Source organism: Nyctibius grandis, unplaced genomic scaffold (genome assembly GCF_013368605.1).
Source record: "Nyctibius grandis isolate bNycGra1 unplaced genomic scaffold, bNycGra1.pri scaffold_59_arrow_ctg1, whole genome shotgun sequence".
Classification (NCBI taxonomy): Eukaryota; Metazoa; Chordata; class Aves; order Nyctibiiformes; family Nyctibiidae; genus Nyctibius; species Nyctibius grandis.
The window spans coordinates 130,510-143,959 of NW_027167600.1; the positions used below are offsets into that span (position 1 = coordinate 130,510).

The 13,450-nt window shown below is 50.9% G+C and overlaps 2 non-coding genes across 2 annotated transcripts; both read right to left on the reverse strand.

Moving 5' to 3' along the window:
* Nucleotides 1-3,715: 3,715 nt before the first annotated feature.
* On the reverse strand, nucleotides 3,716-3,787 carry TRNAA-CGC (transfer RNA alanine (anticodon CGC)). The gene has a single exon. It is a non-coding gene; the product is annotated as a tRNA-Ala (tRNA).
* Nucleotides 3,788-5,005: 1,218 nt separating this feature from the next.
* On the reverse strand, nucleotides 5,006-5,078 carry TRNAF-GAA (transfer RNA phenylalanine (anticodon GAA)). Its single transcript has one exon. It is a non-coding gene; the product is annotated as a tRNA-Phe (tRNA).
* Nucleotides 5,079-13,450: the final 8,372 nt, after the last annotated feature.

The window sequence follows — 13,450 nt, forward strand, 5'->3', positions numbered from 1 at the left end:
TCCACACCCCTCCAGCTCTTCCCCAATAGACTTCTTTACTGCAGGCTGGAAGGTGCGTTGGGTGTCCATGGCAGGGCTCCCTGCGGGGAGCAGCCACAGCTGGGTAGCACTGCAAACAGAATCACAAAATCACAGAATGGTTAAGGGTTGGAAGGGGCCTCTGGAGATCATCTAGTCCAACCCCCTGCCAAAGCAGGTTCACCTAGAGCATGTTGCACAGGGTCGCGTCCAGGTGGGTTTTGAATATCTCCAGAGAAGGAGACTCCCCACCCTCCCTGAGCAGCCTGTGCCAGGGCTTTATCACCCTCAAAGTAAAGAAGTTTTTCCTCATATTCAGATGGAACTTCCCATGTTTCAGTTGGTGCCGTTGCCCCTTGTCCTGTCACTGGGCACCACGGAGAAGAGTCTGACCCCCTCCTCTTGACACCCACCCCTAAGGTATTTGTAAGTGTTGATAAGATCCCCCCTCACTATTCTCCAGGCTGAACAGACCCAGCTCTCTCAGCCTCTCCTCATAAGAGAGATGCTCCGGTCCTCTGATCATCTTTGTAGCCCTCCACTGGACTCTCTCCAGTAGTTCCTTGTCTTTCTTGAACTGGGGAACCCAGAACTGCACACAGTTACTCCAGGTGTGGCCTCACCAAGGCCGTGTAGAGGGGCAGGAGAACCTGCCTTGACCTGCTGCCCACACTCTTCCTAATGCTCCCCAGGACACCATTGGCCTTCCTGGCCACAAGGGCACATTGCTGGCTCATGGTGAACTTGTTGTCCCACAGAACACCCAGGTCCTTCTCTGAGAGCTGCTCTCCAGTAGATCAGCCCCCAGCCTGTACCAGTGCAGGGGGTTATTCCTCCCCAGGTGCAGGACTCTACACTTGCCTTTGTTGAGCTTCATGTAGTTCCTCTCCGCCCAGCTCTCCAGCCTGTCCAGGTCTCGCTGAATAGCAGCACAGCCTTCTGCTGTATCAGCCACCCCTCCCAGTTTTGAGTCATCAGCAAACTTGCTGAGTGTATGCTCTGTTCCTTCATCCAGGTCATTGATGAATAAGTGGAACAGGACCGGACCCAGTACTGACCCCTGGGGCACACCACTAGCCACAGGCCTCCAACTAGACTGAGCACCGCTGATCACAACCCTCGGGGCTCTGTCGTTCAGCCACTTCTCGATCCACCTCACTGTGCACTCATCTCAGCCACACTTCTTGAGCTTTCCTATGAGGATGTTATGGGAGACAGTGTCAAAAGCCTTGCTGAAGTCAAGGTAGACAACATCCACTGCTCTCCCCTCATCTACCCAGCCAGTCATGTCATCATAGAAGGCCATCAGATTGGTCAAGCATGATTTCCCCTTGGTGAATCCATGTTGACTACTTCTGATGACCTTCTCCACATGCTTAGAGATGGCATCCAGAATGAGCTGCTCCATCACCTTTCCAGGGATGGCGGTGAGGCTGACCAGCCTGTAGTTGCCTGGGTCCTCCTTCTTACCCTTTTTAAAGACTGGAGTGACATTGGCCTTCCTCCAGTCCTCAGGAACCTCTCCTGTTCTCCATGACCTTTCAAGGATGATAGAGAGTGTCTGGGCAATAACATCTGCCAGTTCCCTCCACACTCGTGGGTGCATCCTGTTGGGGCCCATAGATTTGTGGGTGTCCAGTTTGTCTAAATGATCTCTAACTTGATCCTCCTCAACCAAGGGAAAGTCTTCCTTTCTCCAGACTTTCTCTCGTACCTCCAGGGTCTGGGATTCTTGAGGGCTGGCCTTAGCAGTAAAGACTGAGGCAAAGAAGGCATTCAGTAACTCCGCCTTCTCTGCATCCTCCGTCACCAGGGCACCCTCCTCATTTAGCAGCGGGCCCACGTTTTCCCTAGTCTTCCTTTTGCTGCTGATGTACTTGAAGAAGCCCTTCTAGTTGTCCTTGATATCCCTTGCCAGATGTAATTCCAAGCAGGCCTTGGCCTTCCTTGTCGCCTCCCTGCATACTCTGACAACCTTCCTGTATTCCTCCCAAGTGGCCTGTCCCTTTTTCCACAGTCCGTAGACTTCCTTCTCCCATTTCAGTTTTGTCAGAAGCTCTTTGCTCATCCATGCAGGTCTCCTGCCCCCTTTGCTTGATTTCTTATTCATAGGGATGCACCGATCTTGAGCTTGGAGGAAGTGATGTTTGAATATTGACCAGCTCTCATGGACCCCCCTGCCCTCTAGAGCCCTAACCCATGGGATACTCCCAAGGAGGATCAGCAGGATCTGGCCCAGGAGCAGAAGAGTGGAGGAGGTGGCTGTCACCAACAGCCTCTCCCATGACAGCGTTGCCCTGTTCCCTGCTGGGAGCTCCTCCACCCCTGGGGTGACCCTGAAGAGTGCAGGGGGAGCCCAGGCTCACACACCCCTCTGCCCTGGTCCCTAGAGCTTTCCTGCTGGCAGCCCTGGCCCTGGAGCCGGCCCCTCCATCCCCAGCCCTGGGCCCATCTCCCCCTGAGGAGATGCAGGGCTGGAGCCTGCGCCGCTGGGAGTTTCCCAGGGGATGGTGGCTGTGTTTGCAGGGCCCGTGTGTGTCACCCATCACCCTGGGGGACTCGCCCTGGGAACGCTGCTCTCCCTCGGGCTTTCCACAGCTGTGATCTGTCCAGCGTGGGGCAGGAGTGCAGAGGGTTGGGGTCTCTCCATCACAGCCCTCAGGTAGGTCCTCTGGAGCTGCAGGAGCAAGCACAGATCTGGGGCACAGTGACAAGCCTGCTTTGCTGCAGGGAACAGACCCAGCCTGCAGGGCCGGACTGTTCAGGCCCCAAAATGCCATGAAACGGGCTCTTTCTGCCCAGTTGTGCTGCCCCCTCACACACACCCAGGGCCTGTGGCTCATCTGCTCAGGAGGAGGAGGCAAAGCTCTGCCAGGTGCCAGAAGAAGGGAGAATTATTACACATGCAGGAGGGCAGAGCTCCTGGGGAGGTGGCATGGGACAGAAGGTGGGCTCTTCTCCCCAGTCCCCGCCTGGGGCAGCTTGAGTCTGCAGGTCAGTCCATACCGGCGCCCACCATCCTGTGCTCAGAAGATAACCCCCCCACTCCCAGCCCCCTTCTTCTTTACTGCACTTTTATACCTCATTTCTCTGGATTTGGGCCCACTGCTCCTGGGGGCTGGGCTCCCTGCAGTGAAAGGCCATGTCTCGCACCCCATTTTGGTTGTGGGTTGATTTGGTGGGGAAACAGCACAGGCACCATCTCCTGGCCCTCTCCACCTCTGCTCAACTGTGGACAGGCCTGTGTCTCCCTGTTCCCACCAGCATGGGGTGACAGAGACACCAAACCACCCCAGGAACAAGAGGTGGGTGCCGGTCCCACCAGTCCCACCTCTGCAGGCCTGTGCTGATCTCAGCACCTCCAGGTTCCCAGAGCTGAGGCTCTGCTCAAGCCAGGGGTGATGGCAGAGGGAAACGGACCTGGATGAGGGTCAGAGTAAGAAATGTCACTCCTCCATGGAGTGGGGGTCTGTCCCATGGGTGGGCTGGGTCTGTGGTGCAGGGCAGTGAGCTGAGCTCAGGTCCAGCACAGCTGCCTGCCTCTCTTCTGAGAGGGGGCTCAAAAGGGGCACAGCCCTCCTCACCCCACAGCCAGGCCCTGGGTGGGCAGGGCAGGCAGGCAGTGCCTGGAGAGGGCCAGTGCTCCAGCTCCAGCCTGTGCTCACCTGAGGCTGGGGACTCAGGGAAAAAGCACCCTTGGAGATGCTGGGGATTGAACCCAGGACCTCCCACATGCGAAGTGGGTGCTCTGCCACTGAGCTACATCCCCTTGACACTTGCCAGCAGAAGGAACGCTCTCCTCCCATCACATGTCTATGACCAGCACAGCCCTGTTGTCCCCTGGGTGCCCAGGGACCCTGAGCAGAAAACAGCACTTGAATCCTCACGAGATGGGGAAAATCAGGACAGCCTCTCCCCTGGGGCCTGATCCTGGCACAGGGCTGCACTGCAGAGCACTGCCCCTCCAACGTCTCTGCAGGGCAATGGGGCAGGAGGAGGCTCTTGCCGCAGGCGCTGCTCCCACACTCTGACCCACTCTGGGGTTGATGGAGAGGAGGAAACCCCTGAGCCTCCTCTGCCACCCAGGGCTACAGCCCTCTGTGTCACATCTGTCCCCAACTCCACAGCAGGAGCAGAGCAACAGGGTGTGGGAAATGCCCTTCCTGGGGTGAGGTGCCCCCAGGTTCTGATGGCACCCCAGGGTGTGCAATGTGGAGACATGGGGGCAGAAACCTCACATCCCCTCATCCAGGTACTGGGCCTCCCCCTGCACCCCTCTTCCCGCCAGCAGCCCTGGAGGTGGGGTGAAGGGCAGGCTCCCATCCCCCTGGGGCTGATGCCCAGAGAGGAGCACATCAGTGTGGGCTGGTGCCCAGAGAGGAGCACATCAGTGTTTCATAAATCATTGCAGCAGGACAGCATGTGACTGAACAACACTGGTGCCCACGCACTGCAGTGGATGATCCTCAGCACGGCTTTGTCATCTGTCCTGGGCACATCAGAGGTCTCGCTGTGACACACTCAAAGGTCTTGCCGTGACAGACCTCCGGAGGAACGATGCTGCCATTCAGGCCTCAGCTCCAGGGAGTGCCTCTCCCTGGGACTGGGGGGATGGCAGCCTCTGCTCTGGGAACTGGGGACCAGGTGAAGGAGGTGTGCGAGGAGGGGAGCAGGCTGTGCACCATCAAGAATGACAAAGAGGAGAGAGATGAGGTCTTTGCAGAGACCCCGCAGAGGAGAGATCCTGATCCCTGTGGAGCAGGGAAGGAGGGACAGATGGACACCACCCCAAAGGAGCACTGAATGGAGAGTCCTGCCCAGGGGGAGGCTGGGCACTTGTGGTGCTGGAGGAAGGCTCCTTCCAAGCTGCAGATCTGCAGCTACAGAGCAGGGACAGTGCTCTGGCAAGAGGGGAAGGAGCAAGCAGGGCTGGGGCAGGCTGGAAGAAGGCAGACGGGCTCTGCCAAAATCTGAGGGAGAAAATCATTGCTGAAGCCCGGGGTTGAACCAGGGACCTTTAGATCTTCAGTCTAACGCTCTCCCAGCTGAGCTACTTCAGCCCTGCCCTGCTGCAGCAGCCCTTGTCCCTGTGCCATGTGTGCCAGTACAACGGGCCTGGAAATATTTTCCAGGATTAGCTATTCCATCACCTTCCCAGGGAAAGAGGTGAGGCTGACTGGCCTGGAGTTCCTTGGTCCTTCTTCTTGCCCTTCTTGAAGGCAGAAGGGACATGTGATTTCTTCCAGTCTTCAGAGGACTGTACTGTGTGCACACCTGAACTGAGGCAAGAGGAATCCCACCACCTGTGGGTTTGTGGCAGGCATGGGAGGGAGCTTAGTCCCTGTGACGGACCTACTCAGCTCCTTGACCAAACTAGTGGGAGTTTGGTTCAGGCTCCAAAGGAGGTGAAGACTTGGGTGTAACCAGGCCAAGAACTTCTCTAGTTCCAATCTGTTCTCTTAAAATCCATGCAGGAACAGAGTGACATGGTGAGCATTGATGCATATGGGCTTGGAAAGTGGAACACTGACCATGCGGTTAACACATGAATAACAGGTGGTTCCTCCAAGACTCATTTATCAAGGAACAAAGAATGTTGTGGGTCCAAGGAGTCTCATGCATACCTTTTCCATCGCATGTAGTTTGACTATGAGCCAACCACGTTACTCCATAAATATGACAGCCTAAGTGAGCCTTCTCTGAGCTCTCCCTGCTAAGCAGCTGGCTGCACGGTGGTGATCTCCCCTTGAGCTGGGACGCCTCTCAAGGTTACTCCTCAAGGCTGAGAGATCTCTTACCAAATGCAGATCTTTAGTAAGTGGTCGATATCACACTTAAACTTGTATTACAGTGCACTAAGATTTTGTATTGGTAACGTTGAATCATCGTTGTATCCTTTGCGCAGTGATAGAGTGAACCTTTCCATCAAACTTCATTAAGTTTCAATAAAACCGCTTTTGCTGATACCTTTGGCAGTGGTTCTTTAAGCGGTCTAAATCGCCCGTCCGTGACAAATTGATGTAGTTGGCAGGATTTTAGATCAGGATGCATGAGAGCAGATCTTATTGCAGCCATGCAACATATAAAGGAGGTTTATAAGAAGATAGAGAGGGACTTTTTGCCGGGGCCTGTAGTGATAGGACAAGGGGTAATGGTTCTTAAATACAAGAGGGTAGATTTAGATTGGGCATAAGAAGAAATTTTTTATGGTGAGGATGGTGAGACACTGGCCCAGGTTGCCCAGAGAAGCTGCAGCTGCCCCCTCCCTGGCAGTGTTCAAGGCCAGGTTGGATGAGGCTTGGAGCAACCTGGTCTGGTGGAAAGGTGTCCCTGCCCTAGAGGATCTTTAAAGGTTTCTTTGAAATCATTCTATGATTCTATGATTCTATGCCATGTATCAAAGCTTGGAAAATGACAAAAATTTATGCTCTTACATAGGACCTCCCTGTGTATATAATGTTGTTTAATCTCATTTGATGAAATAACATATGTGCTTTCTAATAGTTATAGAGGTTAACCTAGCATAAATTTTGTCTCAAATTATAACTTAAATGCAGTGTTGTCTATTTATAGGCACAGAGGCAAGAGGTGACCACACCACCACTCTGTGGAGAGGATAGATTGACTTCAGTCACAGGGTGGAATGTGGTGATGCAGACCTCCCCCTGGGCCATGTTGTGATGTCAGCACCAGCCAACATTGTATTCTTGTTTAATTACAAGTGCAGTGGGCTGGGACAATCTGGCACTTTCTTCTGATCTTGCCTACCTGTGCAGTGAGTTGAGACAACCTGGTACGTTCTTGTCCTGGGTACAAGTACGGTGAGAATATTGCAGAATATTGAATATTGAACAGTTTAGGCAGACCCAGATGATCAACACGTGGCTCCGAGGTTGGTGTCATTGGTGGAACTTTGGGTTTCTTGATCATGGGATGGTCTATTCATCACCAGGTCTACAGACTTCCAATGGGATTCACCTTTCCCAAAAAGGGAAACGGGTATTTGCTCAGGAGGTAGCAGGGCTGATTGATAGGGCTTTAAACTAGATTGGAAGGGGGAAAGGGGCAACACCAGGCCAGTCGGTGACAAGACACGGGATGGCATGACACAGTTCGAAGAGCTGAGTGGTAGTGAAATTCTTCAAACTGCTCCCCGAGGTGATGGGCACAACGAACAGCATTTGAAGTGTTTCTACACAAATGCGCGCAGGATGAGGAACAAGCAAGAGGAGCTGGAAGCACTGGCCCAGTCCCAGGGATACGGTATCATTGGCATAAGCGAAACCTGGTGGGATGAGTCCTGTGACTGGTGTGCCATGATGGATGATTACAGACTCTTCAGGAAGGATAATCAGGGCAGGAAAGGCGGGTGGGTGGCACTGTATGTAGTGGAGGGGCTGGAATGTATGGAGCTTACAGTCGGTGATGGCGCAGTTGAGAGCCTCTGGGTAAGGATTAAAGGACAGACAAATAAAGCGGATGTTGTTGTGGGAGTCGACTATAGGCCACCCAGCCAGGATGAGGACACAGATGAGTTATTCTTCAAGGAACTAAGGGATGCATGTAAGTCATCTGCCCTTGTCCTTATGGGGGACTTCAACTTGCCAGATGTTAACTGAGAATACCACACAGCTGGTACAAACAGGTCCAGAAGATTTCTAAACCATCTGGATGATAACTTCTTGGTTCAGGGCTTTTTAAAATATATTGGTAGCAAAAGGCAGGCTAGAAATAACATTGGCCCATTACTCGATGAGCGTAGTCACCTTAAATACAGGGACATAGATAAAGCGGAGACGTTTAATGCTTTCTTCGCCTTGGTTGGACCCCCCGAGCCCTGTGCCTGAGATCCATGACTGTGAGAATGATACACTCCTAATCAACCCCGACCTTGTGCGGGATTTGCTGCTCCAGCTGGATCCCTACAAGTCAATGGGGCCCGACGGGATTCATCCAAGGGTACTTAAAGAACTGGCTGATGTCATAGTGAGACCTCTCTCAATGATTTTTCAACAGTCTTGAGAATCTGGAGGGGTCCCGGTTGACTGGAAGTTGGCAAACATTGTCCCAGCCTTCAAGGAGGGCAAGAGGGATGACCCCGGTAACTACAGGCCTGTTAGTGTCACCTCGGTGCCAGGCAAAATTATAGAGAAAATTATTCTGGGAGTTATTGAAACACATCTCAAAGACAATGCAGCCATTGGTCCCAGACAGCACGGGTTCATGAGAGGGAAGTCCTGTCTGACAAATTTGATTTCTTTCTATGACAATGTTACCCACCCAGTAGACCAAGGGAAGCCAGTCGATGTAATCCTTTTGGATTTCAGTAAAGCTTTCGATACTGTCTCTCACAGTATCCTCCTGGGGAAAATGTCCAGCACACAGCTGGATAAACACATAGTGCAATGGGTGAACAATTGGCTGACGGGTAGGGCTCAAAGAGTTCTAGTAAATGGGGCTACATCGGGCTGGTGACCAGTCACTGGTGGGGTTCCTCAGAGATCCATCTTGGGTCCAGTGCTCTTCAATATCTTCATTAATGATTTGGATGCAGGACTTGAAGGACTACTATCCAAACTCACCAATGACACAAATTGGGAGGAGCTGTTGACACTCGCGAGGGCAGAGAGGCCCTGCAGAGAGACCTAGATAAATTAGAAGGTGGGCGATCACCAACTGCATGAAGCTGAACAAGGGAAAGTGCCGGATTTTGCACCTGGGACATGGCAGCCCTGGATGTACATAGAGACTGGGGAACGAGAGGCTGGAGAGCAGCCCCGTGGAAAGGGATCTGGGGGTTCTGGTTGATGGCAAGTTGAACAGGAGCCAATAGTGTGCCTGGCAGCCAAGAGGGCCAACCGTGTCCTGGGGTGCATCAAGCATAGTATTGGTAGCTGGTCGAGGGAGGTGATTGTCCCGCTCTACTCTGCACTGGTGTGGCCTCACCTTGAGTACTGTGTGCAGTTTTGGGCACCACAGTATAGAAAGGATATGAAGATACTAGAGAGTGTCCAGGTGAGAGCCCCAAAGATGGTGAAGGGTTTAGAAGGGAAGCTGTACGAGGAGCAGCTGAAGTCACTAGGTCTGTTCAGCTTAGAGAAGACTGAGGGGAGACCTCATTGCGGTCTACAACTTCCTCACAAGGGGAAGTGCAAGAGTAGGCGTTGATCCCTTCACCCTGGTGACCAGTGAAGAACTCAAGGGAATGGCAGGAAGATATGCCAGGGGAGGTTTAAGTTGGATATTAGGAAAAGGTTCTTCACCCAGAGGGTGGTGGAACACTGGAACAGGCTCCCCAGGGAAGCAGTCATGGCGCCAAGCCTGACAGCATTCAAGAAGCATTTGGACAATGCCCTCAGACACACGGTGTGAATTCTGGGGTTGTCCTCTGCGGGGACAGGAGTTGGACTCGATGATCCTTGTGGGTCCCTTCCAACTCAGGACATTCTATGATTCTATGATTCTATGACTTAGGACAATTAGGCGCTCCCTAATTGTACCTGAAACTCCTGTCGCCTGGGAAACGTACCCAAAACTCCTCCTGCCTGGGTCATAGCCCACTCTGAAAGGTGCCAAGATTACCTGACAAGAATAAGGGCCATGATGAAAAAGCACTGACCAAAGTCAATCATCTTGCGATTCTATAAATACCGATCCTAACCGAGGCCCTTTGAGCTCTCGGGGATCGCAGCAGGCTGTGACCCAGCATCTCCGCCTGAGCTGGGACGCCTTTCAGGGTAGATTTCGCGAGGTTCCAGGTAGATTTGTGAGATAATTCAGATCGTCCACTGATAGATGCCAATGAAGGAAAAGAGTGAGTAATTCATTATAATTAGGTTTCGCGACATTCAAAGATCGAAAGAGTAAGTAATTCACTATATTTTGACTTTGCGAGGTTTTCAAAGATTATCGGGTCCCAAAATTTACCATAATCTGCAGAAAAAGAAGCATCTTAACCTCTGTATCTGTGTGTATGTGTGTTTGTGTGTATGAAATTTGATTTAGGAATCTTTGTTGAATCTTTAATTAAGTCACTGTGTTGATTATAATAGATTGTTGATTATTGATTGATTAAGTATTGCTAGAAAATAATATAACTAATCTTATGATCTACCGTAATAGTGTTAAATCTTAAATTGCTGCTATCTCAAGTTTGTGGAAAACCCATAATAGCACGTTGAATCAATACCACTGAAATCTCTGTATCCAGCTCCCTTAGACATAAACCGCTGGCCAAGTCTGGGACTAGGACTGGATCCAGCTGCACCGAGACTCCTCTCTGAGAAGGAGTTTAGAAAGCAAGGGGGTCCATTCTGAACCTCCGGACTCAACGGGAGGGTCTCCCTTGCTCTTTTCATTCTCGATCTCTGTGTAAGTCATTCTAGCCCAATTCCAGCTCGATCTTCCTTTTGTATCTTTCTCCCACGTAATAAGTGATAGAGTGAACCTTGCCATTTGAACATTGTTAAGTCACGCTTTTACAAATTCATATTAAAATCACTTTTGCTAATATCTTTGACAGTGATTCTTTAAGACACCTAAACCTTAATCACTCTCCTCTGCGACACTCTGTCATTGTGACCTATGAGCAGACACGCTGTCCTCATGACACTGGGGCCACGTTGCCTCCTTGCACACCCCCCCACTCACAGGGAGGCCAGGAGGTGCCTTATCATTCTCCTTCGTTCAGCATCACACACCACATATCCCACTGCCCCAGGAAGAGTCGTGGGCCACTCATGAGGGACAGGATCTTCCTTCCCAGGGGCTGGCGGTCAGGAGTTGGTGTGATGAAACCCATCAAGGCTTGATTCAGCATCAGAGTAACCTGCACTTTGCCTTTGCCTTGCCTGTTGTCATCACTGCTTCCAATTTTCTGCTCTAATGAGTCCATGGGGAGGCTTTGTTGGTAATGGCCCTCAGTGGGACCTATTAATACTCCAAGAAACTTCAGCATTTGCTTCTGACTTTACCTTCTTGAGCAATTTGTACAATCTCCTCTCAGCACTGGAGCTTCATGGACTCAGCACCAAATACACCATGGGGCTCATTACAATGTAGAAAGCTCTCATGTGCCTCGAGTATTGCCATAATTTGTTCAAGTCTTCAGATCTTCAAAACTTCTACAGCTACATTTAAAAAAAAAGATTTTTTGCTTTTTAAGGGCACTTTTTGTTCTTTTTTGCTTTACAGAAGAGCAGCATTCTCCAACTGATGTTGATCCTGAGGGTCTCCTAAGGTGTCTGGGCAAGTAGGAAAAGCAGTCTCTTGAGGTCAGACATTCTACGGACAACCTTTCTCCTCACCACACCAACCCTGCCATTTCTCTCATCAGCCCCCTGGGCCTTGCATCACTTTTCCTCCCATCACCCTTCTCCACTGAAGTCTGCAGCTGGAGGTTACAGCTCCTTTGCACCAGCTCCCACCTGCTTTCCCCGCAGAACTGGCTGCACACAGGCACAGAAGGATTTCTCTCCATTGCCAGCAAACAAACATTACCCACACTAGAGTTCAATAAGGAGTAAAACACTCTCCTGCACTGTATGCCACGTCCAAGCTGCATCTAGTGAGGTCCACCTTCCACGAGGGGTAGTCATACAAGAAACGTTTTAGACAGAGAGATAAGAAAGCATAGATGTCTGACCATAATACAGTTAAGGAGTTGACTAAAGAGTTAATTAGACCTCTGAAAGAACGGGCAAGTTTCTTACTCCCTGAAGCTCAAAGCAGCCACCAAATAGTTGGGAGGAAGCTGAATGACCAAAAAGCAAGGGGAAGGGGAAATCTGGAGAGGGCAAATGTGCAGTTCCTTTGCTGAAAAGATGCCCTTAGACATGGTCATTTAACCAGGAGAGGTGCAACACCTGAAAGGTGGGGGAGATTCAACATACAGTGAAATAGAGTAGTGGTAATGCAAGTACAGGCAAAGATCAATATTTCTTCTCCTGTGATTAATGGGAGATTAATCCTGGAAATTCCCATTCTGGCACAGTGGGAAAACACCACCATTTCATTAAAAGTACTCGAATGTTTCAGCTGATAAAACTGTGCTCACATTTCTTTAAATGTTGAAAGCAGTTGTCCATTTCCCAGGCAGACCTCAGTTGTCTGACCATAAATATCCACGGCCACTTTTAGGGGCCCCGGGGTACCTGAGGTGTTTGCCTGGGACTGGCAGCTATCACAGAGGACCTGTGGGAGACCAGAGCTCCTGGGAGCTGCAGGTGGAGGCTGGGCAAGGGGTCCCAGGGCATCTACACTGGCACCAAGTATCTGTGTCCCTGTGATTGTAGACATTTGTGCCCTAAAGCCAACCCCAGTTCTGGAAAACACTTTCCTTTTCGAAAAAAGAAAAAGGACACCAAATCCTGCCAAAGACCAGTATATTAAAAGAAAAGAAAACAGAACTGTGAAGAGTGGTAAAAGCTGAAAAGTGTGTTGACACATTTTCTTTACTTAATAGATTGTTTTTCTTCTGTTCTTTTTTTTTGGAGGGGTGTAATAATTAGCATATGTAAAGCAATAGCATTTAAAAAAGATAATTTTGTGTCTTTCACAGAGCCCCTTGTCCACTGCCAAAACCTTTCCTGCCTGGGACTGTGAATAACACCCCTCAATCTTTGAACACAGAAAGTTAAACTGAGATGTTAACCTGTCTTCACTGGTTCAGATGTTGTTTTAGATGATCATGCACAGCACAGGAGGATCCATGCCTCATTAATATCTACTCTGTTCTGATCAGAAATGGAGCCTGAAATCATGAGATTATAAGATAATGGATAACATCATAAGATAATTCGATGGGTAAGGAATTGGCTGGGTGGTCGCATCCAGAGAGCAGCAGTCAACAGCTCAATATCTGGATGGAGATCAGTCATGAGCGGAGTCCCTCAGGGGTCTGTACTGGGACCAGAACCGTTTAGTATCTTCATGCCCATCTCATCAGTGGGATCGAGTGCACCCTCAGCAAGTTTGCAGACAACACCAAGCTGAGTGGTGCGGTTAACACGCCTGAGGGATGGGAGGACATTCAGAGCGACCTGGACAAGCTCGAGAAGTGGGCCCGTGTGAACCTCATGAGGTTCAACAAGGCCAAGTGCAAGGTCCTGCACCTGGGTCAGGGCAACCCCCAGTATCAAGACAGGCTGGGGGATAAAGGGATTTTAAGCAGCCCTGCCAAGAAGGGCTTGGAGGTACTGGTGGATGAAAAGCTGGACATGAGCCGGCCATGTGTGCTTGCAGCCCAGAAAACCAACAGCATCCTGGGCTGCATCAAGTGTGGCCAGCAGGTCAAGGGAGGTGATTCTGCCCCTCTACTCCGCTCTGGTGAGACCCCCACCCTGCAGTACTGCATTCAGCTCTGGAGTCTTCAGTACAGGAAAGACATGGACCTGTTGGAGCAGGTCCAGAGGAGGGCCACAAAAATGATCAG